At 35.6% G+C, this 22616-nt stretch overlaps 1 long non-coding RNA gene across 3 annotated transcripts in view; it reads left to right on the top strand.

Annotated features, from left to right (window-relative positions):
* Positions 1 to 22616, top strand: part of LOC122745286 — a 183668-nt gene that overhangs the window by 82855 nt on the left and 78197 nt on the right. For all 3 annotated transcript variants that reach the window (XR_006355448.1, XR_006355450.1, XR_006355449.1), the window contains exon 3: positions 2936 to 3167. This is a non-coding gene — a long non-coding RNA (uncharacterized LOC122745286). The remainder of the gene's footprint in view (positions 1 to 2935; positions 3168 to 22616) is intronic.

Raw genomic sequence — 22616 nt, 5'->3', positions numbered from 1 at the left:
AATCCTTTGGAAAAAAATACTAAAAGGACCAGGAAAATTACTCTTCACACAGAGACTGATCATGTGCTTACTAAATAGTAATCAGGCAGGTGACAATGTATGCTTTAAAAAACAGCCTTACTGTGAATGAATTGCAACATATTGACTTTCAAAGCAACATATTTGGGCATGTTTTCTCAGACTCTATGCACAGAATTCAAATTAATGTTAATAAAATTTTGCTCCACATACTGATACAGGGGGGGAAAGCCCTTCTTAAGATATATTCCTGACAGAATATGTGACTCATATTGGGCAAAAATAAAATTTCTTTTCAAACTAATGTATGATTTAATTAACATCACTTTCATTTACATTTGTGCTAATAGAAGCGGTGTGTAATTTACAAGTGTTTGCTCATTTCTGTACAGTAGGCATTATCTAGGAGATTTTTGGGTATCTATTAATATATTAATGTTAAAAGCATTTTTATATATGCTTGGTTTTATCTGTGTAGGTACTTTAGCTATTAATGTGACTCCCTAGTCCTCTATACTTTTATATTTCATGTGATGTCCAAGTTTTACCATAATATTCTCTATAGTGGACCTTCCTGATACACTGTAGACTTTCATCTCATCCTTTTGGTCAAGATATGTCACCTAGTTTATGTTATCTGCAGAATTCACCCATGTAATCATGATTATACACTATTTTTTTGTTTTTTTGTTTTTTTGCTGGGCAATGGGGGTTAAGTGACTTGCCCGGGGGCACACAGCTAGTAAGTGTCAAGTGTCTGAGGCCAGCTTTGAACTCGGGTACTCCGGAATCCAAGGCCAATGCTTTTATCCATTGCGCCACCTAGCTGCCCCCGATTATACACTATTAACAGTTTCTAGGAGATTGACTACAAAAGTAGTCAAGTACAATTAACAATCATTTAGTAAGTGCAAGGTGTTGTGCTAGAACCAGAAGAAACAAAGATAAAATAAAATAATCCCAAGTATGAAGGAGTTCTCTATGAAGGAAGAATGAAAACATAAAGATGCAGGATAATTTGAGGAGGGAGGAGGAGGCACCAATAACTAAGGAGATCAAAAAAAGTTTCACTTGAGATGAATCGTGAATAAAGCTAGCTATTTTTTTGTGTGTGTGAGGCAATTGGAGTTAAGTGACTTGCCCAGGGTCACACAGCTAGTAAGTGTTAAGTGTCTGAGGCCGGATTTGAACTCAGGTACTCCTGACTCCAGGGCTGGTGCTCTATCCCCTGCACCACCTAGCTGCCCCCAAAGCTAGCTAGTCTTACAGCTGGAAATCAGGAGTAAGTGTAGTCCAGGCATCATCTAGAGATTGAAAGGGTTTAGTTCATTTGAAGCACTGTACCAAGTGCTGAGGAAGATACAGTAATAAATAAGACTTTATATTAATTAGGCTTATAATTTAGGGTGAGAGGAGGAATATAGCATCCATAAAAACTATAATACAAAATAAAATAATAATATATAAGAGAAGCATGAAACAAAGTACTATGTAAGTAATGATCCAATGAAGCTCAAAAATAACTTTTATTCTGCTGAGTTATGATTAAGAAGATTCTTTGTAGGATATAGTAATAGAACTTCAGAAGGAGATAATAGATATGGACCATCATATATCCTCCAAGGGGAAAAGAAGTGTAGGTCATTTCCTTCTGAGCTACATTCATTCTTTTGATCATTTTACAAGTTGTTTTAATGCTGTATGAATTTTCAGAAATGGGTTCAAAATGTTAAAAAAAAAAAACAGTACTTTAAGCTTCCCATTAAAGGCAATTTCTGACTTTTCCAAAAATGAAAGGAATATTCTCTTGAATTCAACATGGCCAGTCATTCAACCATATTAATGAAGTGTCCACTATATGTATAATCTAGTATTAGGCTCAGGAAATGGATATGTCTCTTGTCTAAAGGGAATAGTCACAATATCACATTTGTTTGAAAGGTACAAGATGTACCTAAATGAAGAGATTGTCACACATAAGTGTGACATATTTAGATTTAGTAAGTGATGGATGTACCTTTAATAAAGCCCTCATCTTCAATATTCAGTCCCTTCTAGGATTAAAGCATACAGCAGCACACCCCTAGCCTGCCCTTCTGTACTGCTTTAAAAAACACATATAGAGGTGTTACAGCTAGGACTTGGGATCAATCATACATCAAATGGGAGGAATCCTAATATATCATGTGAGGAATAGGTTGATTAAAAATGGTTGCTTCTGGCATTTGAAGTGCACTATCCCATCTTCAAACACTTAAAACCAAACTGCCCAACCAGAGCCAACCCATACCTTCAAAGAGACTTCTGGCTTGATGTTCTCCTGATGGGATTTTTTGAAGGATAATTTACCACATTCTAGTTGCTTTCTCACTGTCTATATTCCCCTACTACAGGAGTAAAGAGTCACCCCCAATACCATGCTGCCTTCATTCACATCATTATCCTCATCCCCCTACCCCCAACACACACACACATGTACACACACACACACACACACACACACACACACACACACCAGCACCTTGGTCTCTGCCCTGAGTACCTGGCTGTGATAGGTGAAATTTTGCCCTCTCTTGCCTATAACGAGGACTCCACATTTCTCCATACTATGTGACTGCCTGCAAACCAACCTCTATTTCCCATTTACTCTTCATGTATTATCTCTCCCAATGGAATGTAAGCTTCTTCAGGGCAAGAACTGTGTTGCCTGCTTATATTTTGTACTGGCACGTGGATTGTGCTTAATAAATGTCTTATTTGTCAGCTAGCTATCTCAAAACATTTTAAGTATATTTTTCCACATTGAATAAAAACCTTTAATTGCTTGTCTTTACTCAAAAACAGACTATTTTAGAGTTTAAAAATGCTATCTGGCATTCAAGCAGCTTGAATTTTCTACCAACCATTTTTCTCACAGCAGGAAAGAGGAAGAGTTGTGCCAAAGCTCATAGAATAGCAGTCAGAGCCAAGAGGAACTCAAGAGATGAAATATTGTCAACAAGATCAGGCGGAGGTCATCATCACAGAGACCCAATCACGATCTAGAAGAGCAAAGGGTAGAACAGATATACCCATGAACTGTGAAAACGGGGATGAAGTGAGAAGAGGAAACAGGAGGAAAGACAAGAAGAGAGAAGCAGTATGAAAAGGTAAGAACAGTGATAGCAGTCATCAAACTTTTTATTGTATTCTATTAATTTGAAAATTAGTAAGTCATTTCACAAACATTTATTAAGCATTGTTTTTGTGCAAGATGCTGGACATTAGGAATGCAAAAAATAAATACAACATAGACCTGCTTTCAAAGAGCTTACATTCTAGGGGAGAGATAAGAACATAATGAAAATGGAAGATCCAGACACAGAATTATTAGACAACAGGGATAGGGGAAAGAGATCACTTTCAGCTAGGAGAGGGGGAAGAATTTGAAAAGGATTCATGGAGAGAGGAGACCTATGAGTTGAGCTGGGGCTCGAAGGGGATGTTTTGCCAAAACTCCAAGCCTTTATTTTCATCTAGTTGCTTAGATATCTCCACCTGAATGTCCCTAAACTAAACAATTTTAAAACTGTTAGCATCCTTCTCCTGAAATCTGTCCTCAAGTTCTCTATTTCTGTGGGGCTTTTTATGTTTCTATTGATATTTTTTATTTCTTACATCACCAAAATATACTGTATGTAGTTTTTGAAGAGGAAAAAGGGGAAAAAGCACAACTAATCTATCCATTGAAGAAATCTGAGAATATGTGCAATGTGTAATACCTGTGGACCTCTCACCTCTACAAAGGACTAGGTTGAGAGTGTCTTCTAACTTCTCTCCATTTAAGTCCCTTTGGTATTTATAATTTAACAAAATTACATTTATGTTACATTTACTTCTGGGTTCTTTGGTATGTCATTCTTTCCATTTACATTATCATAGTTACTATGTATATACTTTTCTTGTCAATACTTCTATTCATATAGATCTTTCCATGTTCTATATTCAACACACAGCATTTAGCACAGTAATATCCCATTACATTCACATACCATAATTTATTTAGCCATTCCCCAATCTACTTAGTTTGCAATTCTTGGCTATCACCAAAAGTGATATTATAAATATTTTTGGAGTATATGGAAATTTTTTTTCTTATCAATGGTTTCCTTGGGGTATAAGTCAAAAGGAATGGACATTTTAGTCATTTAATTTGCATATTCCCTAATTGCTTTCCAAAATGGTTGTATGATTTCCCAGCTCCACCAACAATGTATTCATGTGTCAATCTTTCCACAACCTAACACTAACTGTTGCAATTTTTTTTTTTCATTTTGCCAATTTGTAGGTATGAACTAAAATTTCAAGGTTGTTTTATTAGTGGTTTGGAGCATTTTTTCATGTGGTTGTAAATGCTTTGCAGTTTTTTTAAAAACTGTTCATTCATTATCATCTTTGATCATTTATCTATTTGGGAATGGCCATTAGTTCTAAATACATATATGTGTGCGTGTATGCATTCTTTATATATCTTAGATACCAAACCCTTATCGGTAAAATTTTATACAAAGATATTTTTTCATATGACCACTTTTCTTCTTATTCTAGCTGTATTAATGTTGTCACTGTAGAAATTTTTCAGTTTCAAGTTCCCTCTTCTGCTGTTAACACAGTATTATATTCCTTCAGTTACTTTAAAAATTTTTAAGGTGATCCTTTTCCCACTGACTGTCTTTCCTTCACTCCTAATCCCCTCTTCTCATTTGATATCCTCCCTTCCCCTTCTCCCCTTCACATATTCCTGTTCCTTAGTTTGTGTGTGTGTAAAAGAGAGAGAGAGAAAGATAGAGCTCCCTCCCCTTCAATGGGTAGAATGAACTGCATATTCTATCTGCAGGGGGAAAATGGAATTGGAATACAGTGTATAAATTAAAATTTTTCCAACTGTATTCTATTTTCCCTGCTGAAATTTTAATACTATAATTTGATTGTCAGTGGTATGTTCTTCTGATTATGACAATATTGACTTCTTGATTCATATGAATTATTTCTATTTACCATGAAATTACATTTTACAGATGAAGATTTGCATCAGAAAAATCTATACATCTAAAAAACCATATTTGATAGATACATGTACATACATATGCATTCAGTTAGTAACTCCAGAAGAACTTTAATATTTCTCATACTATTTAGATAAAAGAATATAAATATATTCTAATATTCATAACCATAAAATATTCACAAATAACAATTCCCAAGTCATGAACATAAGACATGTGAATACACATGAACAGTGGGTTTTATTCTATGTACCCATTCATTCTTCTTACTTCAAGGGTACTCTACCTTCTTTTCACCAGATACACAACAGCTAAACTGTGTTGGGCCAATACCACCATGGTAGTTTTAAAAATAATAACAATTGGTACTTATATAGTGGCTAAAGGTTTACAAAGAACTTTACAAATACCATACTCTTCACTACTTTATGTTTTACTTTTAGAAGGACCACTTGGATTTGTTCCCTTCTTTTCTGTTTTTCACTATTCACATTTTAGTTACTCCTACCATAAGAAATCTCTTAGAGTGGCAGTAAAAAGGATGCCCAAACTGGGATTTGGGAGATATGGATTTAGTCCTAGCACTAACACATACTGTCTGACTATATATAAGTCATTCCTAAATGAATGAAAGAACACTGATTACTATCAAACTTACTATCAAGCACTATGTTAAAAAATAGTCAATAAATGAATGAAGACATAAAAAAAGTCCTTGCTCTCTCAAGTTCATATACTAATAATACATAATACATAAAACAAATTTCAGTTGTAAGGTTCATAGAAAAGCCTGCAATTCCTAAGGATGAAGAGGTGAGTCCTAAGGAGGCAGATGACAAGGCCAGGGATTTGCAGGGTAAAGATGCGGAGTGGATGGTAAAGTATTGTGCAAAGGTGTCAATACACAGCCCACAACATCCCCAAGAGCTTCCTAAAGCATATTAAAGTGTAATGGGGAAATATTTGACAAAATAAGTAAAAATACAATAGAACATAGACAATATTAATATATGGTTTTCTAAGTCAATATGCAGCCTTCAGGGATCCATATATCAGGTTTTAGAAACTGTTTCTATTTGAGTTTGAAACTACTAATATATAGTACTTTAGGCTGTAGCAGGACTAAGATTAGTAAGATTATTAATTATAATAATTATTAAGACTAATAAGATTAGGTGGTTATTCTCTGTGTGGCCCAGCCATTGGAGGGATTGAAGGGAATAGGTAAAGGAGCAGGATAGGCCTCCTGTGGTTACATCATTTCTACCATATACCAATTTCAGATGGGCAATTGGATCATCCAGGGTCAGCTTTTACACATAGAAACAAATATTTAGCCCACTTACTTCTTCTTGTAAATGGAACAGCAATGTTCAATAGGGTTTCCAACCCTACTTGAAGCTCAACCCTGTTCCCATTAATCAAGGGAACAACCCTAAAGGAAACAACAAGCAAAGCAACTGCCTCTGCTAAGTGTTGCAACCCCCCACCTCCTCAGCAGTCAGAGATTCTACAGAACTGGAAAGTTCTCACCTCCAAAATCATTGGTACTGTCAAATTGTTCAGTGTTAACAATGAATAACTGTCACATTGAAATTACATTAAAAATATTTGTACACCAGTCTTATCCCCTCTCTGTATTTCTATCAAATTGCATTGCTTGCCATCCATATCTCTAGGTTTTGCTGTGGCCTTGAGTCATCTAGACCCCAGGTTTTGTTCACCATGAAGTTGAATTTTCCAATATCTGCTGTCTTCTCCCATTAGAACATGGGCTCTGAGAGAGAAGGGTCTATCTTTTTGTTCAATTTTTATCCCTAGCTCTAATCATGGTGCTTTGTGCTTATTTTTTATTTAATTTATTCTTTGATACTTTTATTTCCATTTCCACTTTTCAACATCAATGGTTTATTTCAATAAATCAGATTGAATTTGTTAAAACTGTGCTCAGGGTTCATGCATCTTTATCCTTTCTTCTATTATGGTGTTGATTTTAACTTTTGCTTTTGCTAATTAATAGTATGATTGACCACAAATGCTCATTCTGATATGACTTCCACATTAGTAACCATTTGTTTTCAGTCTGTTTAGATAAATTTCATTATTTGTGATGCATGTCACTCATACCCTGCCACTGCCTTGCAACTCTTTTTTGGAACATGGTATGCATGATCTATAGATACATGGTTTCTGAGTAGTGACATTTAAGTAGTGACATTTAGTACTTAAGGCAACTGGAAGGGACCACATAGGCCATCTAGTTGGACCTTTTCATTTTACAGATCAGGATACTGAAGCCTAGGGTGACCAAGTGTCTTACTCAGTGCTATTGTGGTTTTATTTCTTTACTCATACAATAAAAGTAGCAAGGCAGTCAGTTCCTAAATTTAAATTGAATGTTTGGGAATATAACCCATTTGTAAACTAAAAGTTTCTTGGATAGATACAGCTGTTGACACTAAAGACAGAATGTTCCACAGTAGGAAAGAATTAGGAAATTTGTGAACTATCCATATTTTCCTGTTTGAACTGGAAAATCAAATTGTTTGTTTAAATAAACCCTTTGCCTGGATTTAAAGTATTCCCATATAGAAAGTATTGTATGAGCTTGGTTTCCTAAACAACTGTAAAACTCATGATAGTCACAGTTATTAATTTCTTACAGTTCCACTTGTTAAATGGCCACTAATATCTTCTAACTAAGAAATAACCTTTTAGTTAAACCAAAGAACAATAAAATTGACCTTTTCGCTAAAAGAAAAACAACTGAAATGGAAACAGAAGAGTAATTGATGAAATTGCTCACTTTTTTCCCATGTTAGGGAGCACAAATTTCCTCATGCATAAAAACCATTGTTGTTCAGTCATGTCTAACTCTTCATAACCTCATTTGGGATTTTCTTGGCATAGATACTGGAAGGGTTTGCCATTTCCTTTTTTAGCTCATTTTACAGATTAAGAACAAAGTCAAACAGGGTTAAATGACTTGTGCACAGTCACACAGCTAGTAAATGTCTGAGGCCAGATCTGATTTGATAAAGAGAAATCTTCCTCATTACATGCCCAGTGTTCTATCCACTGCATCACCTAGCTGCTATACTCCTGCTTTTAAGCATACTTTGCTGTCATAGAGAGAGAGTACATTGACTCCAAGCACTTTGCTACACCTTTCAGGAGAAGTGATGATTCCTGAAGAGATAATTAAAGGAAGTTCAACCCAAGTAATGTGGCCTCAATTTCATCAACCAAGGGAAATTTACAATGAAGACATCCCTAAGCTCAATTACATGTCAAAACAAAAACAACAACAACAAAAGAGACATTATCATTGTGGGTAACAATATTACTGTAATTAACATTAGTTTTCTCAAATACTAAGGACTTGAGAATATGTTGGGATAGGGGTGGGGTAAGAAGAATTTCTGTAAAGACTTTCATTCACTGAAGCCACTTCCAGTCAATAAACATGTGTTAAGTAAGCTCTTACCTTCTGCACTGTGCATAAGACTAGAGATACATTGAAGGGCAAATACACAATTTGTGTCCTCAAGGATCTCACATTCCAATGCAGGAGATAACCTTCAAATGACTATGAACATACAAAATATATATGGTGTAAATGGGAGGCAATCTCAGAGGGAAGGAAGTAGTTGTGAGGGGATAGGGAAAAGTCTCTTCAAGGCTATCTTTGACCTGAGTTTTGATGGAGACCAGGGATTCCAAGAGGCAGAATTGAACAGAATGAGCATTCTAGGTATGGAAGACAGACAGTAAAAAGTTGGGAGGTAGAACATGGAGTAGCCTGTACAAGTAACAGCAAGTTAACTGAATCTTAGAATCTATATATAGGAATAAAGTATAAGAAACCTAGAAAGGTAGAAAGAGCACAGACAGTGAGGAGCTTTAAATGACAAACAGAAAATTTTATATTTGATCTTGGTGGTTATAGGGAGCTAACGGAGTTTCGTAAATAGGTGGGTGACATGATCAGATGTTCCAATTAGGAAAATAACTTTGGCATTTGATTGGAGAATGGATTTAATTGGGGGAAAAACTGTAACTCTAAATTCTATAATTCTGTATTTCTGTGATTTCTTCTGACCATTATTCAAATAGAGACTGTTCCCTAGAATTGTGGCTTCACAAAAGGTTTATGTTGTCATAATGGGATGCTCAGAATCAGAAATAACCTGAGATAGGCCTGAAAATTATATCTAAACCTCGACCTCCCATACTGTACATGGAGACGAGGGAGAATTGGACATGGCACTCACTGTTTTTGTAGTTATGGACTCTTTTGAACAGCAGGTCAATTTAATAGGCATTACAGAAAGTTCCTTTGACAGTTAACAAAACCTATTATATTTCTTCCTTTTTTTTACCTGAGACATGGGCTGCCTAATTCCATAATGCCTGAAGGTTACATTTAGAATCATCATTTATTTCATTGTTCTGACCTTTTTTTTCTTTTTCCAGAGCCTGTTCTAAGGCTGTCCTAGCTTTTTTGCTTTTCACCCTGAGGGCTCCTAGGAGGCAAAGTCTAGCTTCATCTCCCATTATATTTTCTGGGGTGCACAAAAGTGGCATAGGCTGTTGGCAGACCCACAGGAGACCAGAAAGGGGATGTGTAGAAACTTATGCAGTTTTTATATCTATGAATCCTATGTGACTTTAACATAAAGTAGATAATTCAAATCAGGAAACAGTTCTTGAATTTAGTGGGCTCAGCAACATTATCCAGTGCTGCCACTGAAATATAAATGTATGCATACTTATGTGTATATGAGTATGTGCTTATAATTTAATGTTTTGATAGATCCATAATCTCATCAATGTGAGTATAGATCATTCCCAATCTAGCCTTCTCACCCTATGGGACTATTGTCTACACATTCTCACGAATCTCCCATCCAACGTACTAGGCTCCTTCCTCTTTATCTCACCATTTCGTGGGTAGCTATACAGTAGAAAGGTGGTCCATTTCTCACTTTAACTATATATCTATCCCGACTCCTTTTCAGGTAATACATCTCTTTGATGATATCTTTCATACAACTCTTTGCACACAATTCTTATGTACAATTCTTGATTGGCAATATGCCTTTTATGCCTACTGTGCATCTCTCCATTACCTTTTGGATGACCTGATTCTCAGAGATTTTGGTATTCCATGATTTTCATAGAGCATCAAGAGAAGATTATTAATTTGAAGTAGCAGTCGTGGTGGTGATGGTGGTGGTGGTTGCTGTCTTCAAGGGCTTTTGTTTCAGGAAGAAGAATGGGGTCATTAAAAGCATCATGTTTGATTCTCAAAGGTAACCAAACAATTCTATTCCTTCAATTCAATTCGGGGCCATCTTTCTACATTATCAATTCCACTGGGTGGCATAGTGGATAGTACACTGGACCTGTGTAAGCAAGAAATGAGTTTAAATCCAATTTCAAATCTTTACTAGCTATGTGACTTTGGGCAAGTCACTTAACATCTACCTGCCTCAGTTTCCTCATCTGTAAAAATGGAAATAATACCTTCTATGTTCTAGGTTCTGTGATGAGGATGAAGTAAGATGATATTTGGAAATATATATATATATATATATATATATACTGGTAGAGCAACTCTGTGCGATGTCCCTTCTACTGTATGCAATAGCCTAGAAAACAGTCATTTTTAATTCACTAGGTTTTTCTTTTTTATCATTTTTGTCAGATTTTTTTCAAATTACATGTAAAGATAGTTTTCTTTTCCTTTTTTTTTTTTTGCAAGGCAATTGGGGTTAAGTGACTTGCCCAGGGTCACACAGCTAGTAAGTGTTAAGTGTTTGAGGCCGGATTTGAACTCAGGTCCTCCTGAATCCAGGGCCATTGCTCTATCCACTGCGCCACCTAGCTGCCCCTAAAGATAGTTTTCAACATCCACTTTTGTAAGATTTTGAGTTCCAAATTTTTTTTGCCACCTTCCCTTCCCTCCCCCCCTCCCAATGCCAGATAATCATGTTGTAAGAGAAGAGTCAAAACAAAAGGGAAAACCACAGGAAAGAAGAAACAACAAAAACAAAAAAGCAACAACAAAGTGAAAATAGTATGCTTCATTCTGCATTCAGACTCCATAGTTCTATTTTTCTGTATGTGAAGGGCATTTTCTTTCATGAGTCTTTTGGCATTGTCTTGGATCATTGTATTGCTGAGAAGAGCTAAGTCTATCAGAGTTGATCATCACACAATGTTGTTGATACTGTGTACATTGTTCTCTTGGTTCTGCTCATTTCACTTGACATCAATGCATGTAAGTCTTTTCAGAGTTTTTTCTAAAATCTGCCTGCTTATCATTTCTTACATAAGGCACAATAATATTCCATTCCACTCATATACCACAACTTGTTTAGCCATTCCCCAATTGATGGGTGTTCCCTCAATTTCCAATTCTTTGCCACCACAAAAAGAGCAGCTATAAATATTTTGTACATGTGGGTCCTTTTCCCTTTTTTATGATCTCTTTGGGTTATATACCTACTAGTGGTATTGCTGGGTCTGCTGGGTCAAAGAGTATACACAGTTTTATAGCCTTTTGGACATGGTTCCAAATTACTCTCCAGAAACTTGGTTTTTCTTAGGTGAATCAAACTATTTTGAATAATTATGCATATTGTTTAGGAGGCTCTATAATATTCTAGGGCTTGATGAAATCAGCCTGATGTCACCCACACGCAAGTCTATATGGAATCCTGCATTGCCAAGGGAAATGCTTTTGACAAACATACATGTCCCTATAGTATTTCTTATTTGATGCTAATAATCAGATAACTGAATAGTTATCTCTGTGATCATATCTATCAAATGATCTTTTTTTAATGTTAACTACATGGGAGAAATCTTAGAGAAAAGTCTTTAAGATGGCATTTTTCTCTATTGAATAAAAATCTTATTTAGACTCAACAAAAATAACTCATTGGAATCTTGCATTGTCCATAGCTTTCAGTCCCTGTAATTATAAAGATGTAGTAGGTCATTTCAAAAGCCTGCTTGGAACCTTCTCATCTAGTGATTATTGATTAAGTTATTCTCTGAAGATATTGGCATATGACAATGAAACTATGCATATTCCATAAGGTCAACATTTAAATTTAGAGGGTGACTAATTCAGTTTGGACAAGCATGAGAAAACTTAGTGACCAAATCCAAATGATCACTGATTTCTACCTCTTAAAATTGATTGAATTAAACATTATTTTCATTCAAATGGATTGATTTATGGTCTGTTGAAATAGTTTTTTTCTAATCCTACCAAATTTTCTTTCACCAAAATTCCCATACATGTCACTTTATGGGTAATTAGTCAAAGTTTACTGATCACCCATTGCCATAGATCCACTCTAATAAATTACAGATTTTCTTTACTTTTTCATTCCATTATGTTTGGTTTTATTTGGTTTTTCATTTGAGATTGTGGGTTTTTCTTTTAAGGACAATAAAAGCCCTTTGAAAGCAAAAGGGTTTAAGATGTTAAACCCTCCAGATTCAACCTAGCTATATTTCATTAATCAAGTTTTAGGTTTCTTCTAGTCAACCTGGCTATTTGCTACTATATGACAAATGTATGTATGACAATGTAACAATCAGTTGTGTCCCCAAATAAGTCATTGTGTAGACTCAGCCTACACGGATTTTAAATCAATGAGCTAGGAAAATTTTACACAAATCAGCAAAGATGCGAATTTTTCTGGTAGCATCTGACAGTGCTGATTATGAATTACCCCCATTCTTCTGAATAGATTCTTCCATGAAATTTTTAGCTATAATACAAAAAAGCCTCGGATTTTTTTTAATCATATAGACATACCTTTGTGGTGTTTTTCTGAAACCAGCTAATGTTAGCGTGATTTCCATTTCAACCTGTTCATTATCTTGAATCCCAGTACTAGGGGGATCCTTTGTTTATTCTCCAGCAAGTATTTTTTTCCAAATTAAAAGCCACAGTAGTTGCATATTCTTCTTTACACTGGCCTGAAAAAATCCAAACCTGAAACTATGGTCAAAGCCAACAGGGTAATGCCAAATGGAAGTTTTATTTATTTGTCCATTTCATTGAAAGGTAGACACTGTGTCTATGGTTTATATCTTTAAAATAAAATAAACTCTTGATGATGAAGAATGCTAGACACATAGAACCTATTCACTAACACTTTATGGTTTCTTTACATTTGAAAAGTAAGGAATTTGTGAAGGTGTATTTTATGACAAAATTACCCAGATTTCTTGGTCTTTCTATTAAGCCAATGCATATTTTGCTCAACAGAACATGAATTTGGAAAGAGGGTGCCAGCTTTGAAGATGAAAAAATAATTCCTTTTAAAAATATTTTTTCCCTGCTTAACATTTTTTCAGTTATTAAATGAGAATATTTCAGGGGAAAGAAAGGTCACAGGAGAAATATAGTATCACTACTCAGGTAAAATAGATTTCTTTCTGATCCTGAAAATACTGTTTGTAGTACATTCTTTTTACCATAGACAACAGCAGAATCAAGCCCTCAGAGTGTGTGTGTTTGTGTGTGTGTAGGGGGAAGCTTATTACTAGCAGGAAAGGGAATAGAAAGGTATATGGTACAGTAGGCATTGTTACTGAATAGATCTCAGTAGAGGGCTGAATGTTCAATCAGAACACTTCTGTAGTGACATTACTGTAAGTTCTCAGTGAGATGAGTGAAACCAATGCACTCAACTCAGACCTTTTATTCTCAATACCGAAGCAGGAAAATAAAAGGTCGACTGTGAGTTTGATTCTGCAGGATCTATGGATTTTATTCACTCACAGAAAACATGGGGTATTTTAAGTGGCCACATTTCTCACCCTGAAGAACAACTTAAGCTACAGATGTTGTAGGAAAAGTGGGAGGTCATTAACAGTTTCAGTTCTATTATTTTAGTCCTAAAGCCCATTCTTCTGATGCACTTTGCTCTAAGAGGGCTAGAAAACCAGTATCTTTCATAGTAATGACTTCCAGTTTACAGCCTTCATTTGTTATATTTCCTCAATAGCTGTTGTGTTGAGATTAACTGCATAAATGGTCTGCAGCTGTCTGTTATGAATTAAGGGAGTTTAATCAAAGTATTTCTAATGTACAGCATAATGATAATACATGGGGGAAGTACTATTTAAGAGATAATGATGGCTTCAGAAGATCACTGTTGTAATGTTTAGTACATATGCCTTCAGCATTGAATTTGTTGTTGTTCTGAATATGCTTAATGGATCAGTGAAAAGCTGCCTAATGCGGGATTGTTTGATGGGGCTGACAGAGCTGGAATTAGCCCATTGCTGTTTACTGCATACAGCCATTAAGATTAATTGCTGCCAGATAATTTTGACTGTTTTTATCTTCGGGAAAAAGTGTCACTAATGGGTTTATAAATTGGTTCACTATTACTAATAGTAAGGCCAGTGTAACAAGATAGAATGTCAGCTAATTCTAAAGATAAAGGTAAAAAAAAGTATAAAGTACTGTATGACTTCCTAGTTTTAAGGGATACTGTTATCTAATAACAGACACACTGATATATGATGCTCATTAATGCTATTTCCTGGGCTTTGGGTTGAACCTAATAGATGCTAATAAAGTCTTATTTGATGTCCCATTAAAAAGCTCAATCTGTTTTCTGCATTAATGCACAGGGTTGTTTATCACATCTTTGATGACTGAAACCCAAATCTGAGTCTGTTACATAACTAAAAGGGCTTAGCATTGGGTACCTATTTGGGTCTTTACATATGTGAAATGTATTTAATTCAATTAGAGTAAAACTTACAAATGCTATTTAAATTCATACTATATACACTATATCTACATTTAAGTTTAGGGTTGAGATTGTTTAGAGATGCTCTAGTTTTATTGGAACAGTACCATTGGAATAAAAAATCCAAGCATATTTCTTTCCATGGAGTTAAGTGAACTGAATAAGGGAAGGGAAATAACTGTGAAAAAAGCTTGTCCATGAAATATCCAAGTTATTGTCATCCTTGCATATACTGGGTTTTGTATACTAAGTTGGAAAGGTTGTTTCCAAAACATTGTATATATTTGCATGCAACAATGCTGTATGTTGCTAATTTGCCACATATTAAAATGAAATTCTTTGAACATTACATTTCAGATATATTCATTCTTTACTCCTCACCGTGCTCAAATAGAAATGCAAAAAATGAAAAATAGACAGATAGACAGAGAGGGAATATTTAATGGTGTAGAAGAAACCAATAACTCATGAGCAGTGAAGTTATCCTTTTCTCAAGGAAGGATGGTGTAAATTATGAAGTGATTCTTTTCTCAAGTCAAAAGCATATTTATATCTTTCAGCATCACTTTTATATCATGCTTAGAAGTTTTTACATTAAAAAGGAATTCTAGAAGTGAATCTCAAATAATATATTACAGGTAATGTTTCACATATTCCTCTTCAACTCTTTATTTGTTTGTTTCATCTGGTTTGACCAGAATCACACACTGGTTCATAAATAAGCCCTGAGTGAGAAGTAGAGTTGTGAAGGTGAGATGATTATCAATTTCATTTAGTTTATAAAAATTGTCACTTTCCTAGATTTCATTTTCTAATTTCACTTTAGTAAGGTAGTTTTTCTAATGGGTAAGCCCAGAATTGAATGTAAAAAGGGCTTGATTCCTTTTCTTCTCCATGACATTTGTATTCTATTAGACTTGTGTTCTCCATTAGACTGTGAGATCCTTGAGAACAGGAACTAGCTTTTGCCTTTCTCTGTATCCCTAGCACAGCAGTGTCTGGCACATAGTAGATAGACTGACTGACTAGGATATAATACCTACACTACTTCTAAGGGGAAGGAGAATGAAACACATATTAATTAAGTGGTTATTATGTATTAGGCACTTTGCTAATCATTTTTCAAATCCTTACAACAACTTTGTGAGGTAGATGCTGTGATGATCCCTCATTTTACAGTTGAGGAAACTGAATTAGAGGTTAAGTGACTTGCCCAGTGTAACATAATTAGTATCTGAGGCTAGATTTGAACATAGGTCTTTCTGACTCCAAGCCCAGTATTTAAATACTGTACCACCTACCTGCTAAGGAAACAAATATAGGATGGTATTTACAGGACATTTTAAATTATTAAGAATGAAAGCTTCTGTGCGATCCCTCTTTTTTTTTTGACTTCCACATCACAGAAGGGAAAGTGAGGGTGTATAATATGAACTTCATTAAGTACATGTTACTGAGAGTCTTATAATAGAATAGGAATTAATGAAGATTGTATCCACAACATTTTAGAGTAGGATATCTCTTATAGCCATATATTAAATTATAACCATGGTCCAATATCTTAGGCTGTAAGTTTAGAAGAATTGGCACTGATTTGGAGGGCAGTCCTTAAAAATATCTCTCTTTAGCTTACTTTGCCCCTCAGATCTCAAGAATCTAAGAAATTATCTCATTGGAGCTCATGTTTAGGTCTCCAAAGATATGGATAAAAAGGGTCTCCAGCACTCACACAAACATTCAAGATAACAGTATATATTGGCAACAGAATGGTCTCTATTTCACCGAAAAGTAAAGATAGAAATCCCATGTTGTACTCAAAGTTCCTCCCAAACAATATAATTTCTCCCTTCAATGAGGGCCCTTTAAAGACTTGTAGTCCCAAGGTTTAGACTCTCTGAAAAAGCAAATGGCCTTAGGATTTCTAGAGAGGCAACCATACAACATTTTAGTTAGAACCACTATTACCTCAAGAATACATACAAGTATCAAGTCTTATAGTAATGCCCTAAGGGTTTGGACTTCCTCCAGAAGAAAAATGAATTTGAAGTTGATACAGGTATTTCCCTTCCTATCAAACTTAATGCCCTCAGAATAACTAATTTTGGGGAAGAGAAACACCTAGCTAACAGGATTATTGTGAAAATCCAGTGAGATAACGGATGCAAAACCCTTTGTAAAAAAATCTGTATTGCCATATAAATGTTAGGTATTGTTATTAGCATTAGCATCTCTGCCCCAAAACAGTCATCAGCAAGCTTCTGCAGAGAGAAGGCCTCCCTCTTGATCCCCTACCCAGACCAAAGTCTGTTCTTAGCTCATCAAATCTCTTAATATTGCTCCAGAAAAAAATAAAGATAAAAAAGGGCTGACTTTGCAACCAACCCCCTTTTTATAAATCTAGCACAAAAAGATAGTTTATCTCATGACATTCTAAATCAATCAGTTCTTCCTGAATTGATATATACTGGGTTAAAAATAGGCCAAATGAATACATATATACATTTTACCTTTAATAGAGAGATGAAATCATAGTCTCAGTAGATTTACTACACTAGAAGCTCATCAAGTTGATCAGTGAATTCCCCTGATCAAGCCTCTACCCAATACTATACATTTTATCAAAGTGTAAAGATATTTTTCTCCTCAAGGAAGTACAACTTTCCCAATCCCAGCTCGGAAGATAATGGATGTTCTCCACCAGGTGATGTTTCCCTAGAGGAGGGACAATTTCATTTTTGTTTTTTTATTGTCATTTAACACAATGCCTTACCCAGAGTAGACATATAATAAATGTTTGTTAAAGAATAGGTCCCTAGCAATTGGGAATTGCTGAGTAAACAGTGGTATTTTAAAATAATAGGATATTATGTGCTCTAATTAATGGTGGATATGAAATTTTGGAAGGCTTTATGAACTAATGCAGCTCACAGTCAGCAGAACCATGAGAACAATTTATATAGTAACCACAATATTACGTAATAACCACAAAAAGATATGAGAATCCTCATCAATGCAGTGTTCGAACAATTTCAGAGGATTGATGATGAAACCCAAATCCTTTTTTGAAGAAAAAAGGGGTTGGATAGTACAAAATGAGGCAAACACTATCAGATTGCCCAATGTATTGGTTTATTTAGCTTAACTATAAAAGAAGAGAGTGTTCATCTGAGGCAGAGTTATTTGGAAGTGACAGTGTTGTTTTAAAAAAATCAAAATGATAAAAAAAAGTGCTGAAGTCAATATCTTTCCAGAAATGTGATAATTCCCTTTGCCACTTTGCCAATATACTATATGCCTTTATTTGTCTGAATTAGCAATGTTACAAAATGATTTTGTTTTTCAAAAATAATATATACATAACAAATACATAAAAAACAAATAAATAATACAGCAACCTTGTATCAGTTTTCCAAAGCATGCCTTGACTTTAGATTACCTTTCTTTTAAACATCCACTACCCCCAAAACAACATAAAGCCAAAATACTAGAATATTTCTTCACCTATTAGCTGTTTTTTATCTGTTGGTTTGAAAAATGGGAAACATTCTGGAATATGCTCAGTTGAGAAACCAAGAGGAAACCTATATTTCAAATCTGTTTCTTTTCCAGTCCTATGTAAATCGAGACTGATCAGCTTTAAATGGTGGAAACTCAGCCGAATACAATGACAGTAAGAATAAAATGAATAGCTTGCTGAAATTATGTTCATAGGAAGAAAAGCTTTCTTAAAATCTAACTATCAGGAAAATGCTGCTTAGATTCAGCCTGCGGCACTAAGGGCTCAGAGCACTAAACCATACACATTTGTTCTACTCAACTACAACGATGGAAGTTGCACCAGCAGGTACTTTAGGCCCATTCACAATGTGGAGATTTTTAACAAGGATGGGCACAAAATTACTGCTGCTGGAAAGGAGCTAAATTTGCAGCATCCCCTTGACATCTGCTTCATTTCAATAATTTCCAGCCATTGAACCTCTATCTGAATGAGCATTAGGAAACAGAGCTATGTTTGGCTACTAATTTGAGCCTATTTTTTTCTCTTTTTGGCTTTTTTCAGTTTGAATTTAGTGTTTGTGAAAAATGGTGAGATTGACAGCTTCCATGACTGAAGCCCCTCCATCCATCCATCCTCCATCCATCCATCCGTACCCAGCACAGGCACACTCTCTACTAACTCCCCTCACCTACAGCTAAGCCTAGGTCTGGACCAACACCTCCAGAGCTTTCATAGACCTTTCATCTGGCCATTTGTTAGTGTCAGTTACAAAGATGATTTGGCAACAGGGCCAGGTCTCTGTTAAAAAGTGAGCTGAGGCCATCTGCTCATTTCACTTTAGGCCTTGCAGAAATCTTCTGAAGTCTCTCTCAGGTAATAATGGCCTTCAGTGCAGGCTGACCTGGATTTGAAATTCTGACCTATTCTTTTTTTGATGTGAAAATCAAATATCCTGAAATTGATTTGCCATAAGACAGGACAAGCTGCTCTAACTTGCCCAGGAGTGGAATATTTCACTGGTGGGTGAAACCCGCCTTGCCGTCTATCAGTTCTGCCAATGCTTTGATAGGGAAATATCTTAAAAGAAGATCTAGTAGGAGGAAATCAGATAAACCTGTCATGCTAAATCTCGAACACTTGCTTTTGTCAGTTTCTGATCCCCACCCACGACATCTTGTACTTCACAGTTGCCCTATTTCAAATCGTTTGGGTTGGTCTCCCAAATTCTTTCAGGAATAATTTGAAAATTTCAGCCATGCCATTGCCCTAATTGCCAATACATATTCACTAATGTACGGTGATCTGTACATGAGACTCTGCTCATTACAAATAACAAGTTTTGGTTTTTTTTCTAATGCTAGTGGGCATATTCTTTATATCTGCCTTTTCAGACTACTGACTCAATTTAGGATTACAACCCTTGGTCTTTTGCTTTTATTGTATTCTCCCTCTAAAACTCATTCTCTCAACATGATAGGCTGTCTAGGGACATAGAAGGCATTCTAAGACCAGCCTTAAGATGTGTTTGATGCTGTTTATTTAACTCAATTCACTCTTTCTTTGATCTTTGAAACTCTATGGGTTTCTGATATGCTTACTAGGGCTGAGGGTTGACTTGTCATGCTTTGTTTAAATATTGATGGATTAGTATTTGTTAATTATTTCTTATACTTCATTTATGATCAGATGGTATACCTCTACATACTACTCTAGAAGCCTCTCTTCAGATAAACATGTTAGTTTAATCAGTTTGAAAACTTTCCATACTCAGTACACATATGGTATAACTATACTGTCACGTACATCCAACAGCTAAAAAGAAATCCAACATGTTTCAGTTGCCATATGAGGAGAAACCTTGTAAATGCATTTTGCTTTCCTTCGATGCTTTCCCTTGAGTCTTTTTTTTAATATCTAAAACTGGTTTTTAAAAAATTGAACCGAATACCCACAGGTACTGTAGGTTGAGTTTTGCCTGCTTCATAACAATAGATCATTTCAAAGGCAAGTATGGCCCCTCAGTGCCCCCAAAAGGTGTATCAAAGGAACACCATTCACCTTCTCTTTAGCAGTTGATTATAATTCACAGGAGACAGGGCCCCCCTCATTTCTTTCTTATCCCTTTTTTATTCCTTGTTTCCTTTCATTATTTGCCTCCTTACCTGGGGAGGAGATACTGTTTATCTTTTCATTTTAAATCTTTGCCTCTCTCAGCCATGCCCTAGCTCCCAGAATGAGCCATCTATATTTGCTAAGTAGGCTTTCTCTCTGCCAAGATTTTATCTGATTACCTCATAAGCAAGCCAATAGAGTATTTTTGGAGCAAATTCTCTTCAACCTTTCTGCTTCTTTGGAAGTGTTTATTCTGGCCTCTGTCTAGAGACCCTCTTTGTTATCATTTTTTCCCAGAGAATTGGCCTCTCTGATGAATACTTTATTTTTTCTACTTTGGAAAGGGAAATTACCCTCACTGTCCATCCTACTTATAAGTTGACACTACTGGCCTAATTAAACTAAATATATTTTCAACATATCCTGCCTCACATACCTCCTAGCTCTGTGACCCTGGACAAGTCACTTATTCTTCAATTTCTTCAGCTGTAAAATAAGAAGGTTGTATTTGATGACCCAACAGGTCTCTTAAATTTCTGATCATAAGAGCCTAATTACAACTCTGATATGAAGGTTTTATAGGTATTATCCCATTTTACCTATGAGGAAATTGAGGCTCAGATGTTAGGAGACTAATCTATGATCACACAATTCCAGTGCATTTCTGGCTGACTCCCAGTTCAGCACTCTGTCCTCTGCATTGAAAGAAGGGAGCCTAGGGGCAGCTAGATGGCGCAGTGGTTAAAGTACCAGCCCTGGATTCAGGAGTACCTGAGTTCAAATCCGGCCTCAGACATTTGACACTTACTAGCTGTGTGACCGTGGGCAAGTCACTTAACCCCCATTGCCTAAAAAAAAAAAAAAAGAAGAAGGGAGCCTGTACTGCTACCACTATTGGGACAGATAATTGAGTTCATATAGTAATGAGTTTCATTATAACTTGATAATTTGGTATATTTGTGATCTCACCACGGTGGACACAGGTTGACCTACAGCACAGTAAATAACAGTTATGTGACAGTCAGATTAGTTGATGAACCATTTTTCTAAAATACTAACTTTGAACAAGTTTATTCTGCCTTGGAAAGGTGAGGTTCTAAGCTAAAATGGCGGGTTGGTACTTCATCAATATAGCAAAAATAGTGCATTAACTGGGCATATAGAGTGGATAGAGTGCCAGGTCTGGAATCAGGAAGACACATCTTCCTGAGTTCAAATCTGGCCTCATATACTTACTTGTGTAACCCTGGGCAAGTCATTTGACCCTATTTGCCTTGATTGACAACTCCCAATTTCCAGTATACTGGGTGTAATGATGAATAGAGTTGTATGATATAAAAAGGGGATGTAAGGGGGATATAAGTTGTATGATATAAAAGGGAGATATAAAAAGCTTTCAATTGTTTGTTCAGGACTCTAACACGGGATACAGTGTTCAATTAAATTTTAATAGAAGGTGTATATTTGACTTACGTATATACATTACATTCTATCTGATTTTATCCGTCACTATAGGATCCATGATCTCAGTGGATCTGCCTGACCTAGCATGTCAGAGTTCCAGTTATAGAAAATCCTGTTCCTGTCCTTTTTTTTTTTTTTTTTTTTTTTTTTTTAGTGAGGCAATTGGGGTTAAGTGACTTGCCCAGGGTCACACAGCTAGTAAGTGTTAAGTGTCTGAGGCTGGATTTGAACTCAGGTACTCCTGAATCCAGGGCCAGTGCTCTATCCACTGCGCCATCTAGCTGCCCTGTTCTGGTCTTTTTTGTTTGTTTATTTGTTTGTTTGGTTTTTTTAAGTCCAGAGAGAGGTGATTGACTCATTGTGGAGACTGCTAACATATCTTTTTTTTTTTGACATGACCAACTTGAGAATTTATTTCTTTGCTTGACTGTATATTTGTCATGACTTTTATTTTTTTTCTTCAATGGGGGAATTAGAGAGAGAAAGAAAATATGTTTTTGTTCATTTAAAAAATTAATTTAATTTGAAAAATTATAATGATCAGTTTAAGAATAACAATTTATGTGAGATTTTTCTTGATCTCTACAATTCCTTTTTCCTGTTTCCTGTTCCAGTTGTTTGTGTTGTACATATAAATGGTATTTACTTATTTGTGTATATGTTGTTCACCCCAGCATGCACATT

Source organism: Dromiciops gliroides, chromosome 3 (genome assembly GCF_019393635.1).
Source record: "Dromiciops gliroides isolate mDroGli1 chromosome 3, mDroGli1.pri, whole genome shotgun sequence".
NCBI lineage: Eukaryota > Metazoa > Chordata > Mammalia > Microbiotheria > Microbiotheriidae > Dromiciops > Dromiciops gliroides.
The sequence above is the reverse complement of the archived record's forward strand: the minus strand, read 5'-3'. Positions and strand labels throughout refer to the sequence as shown.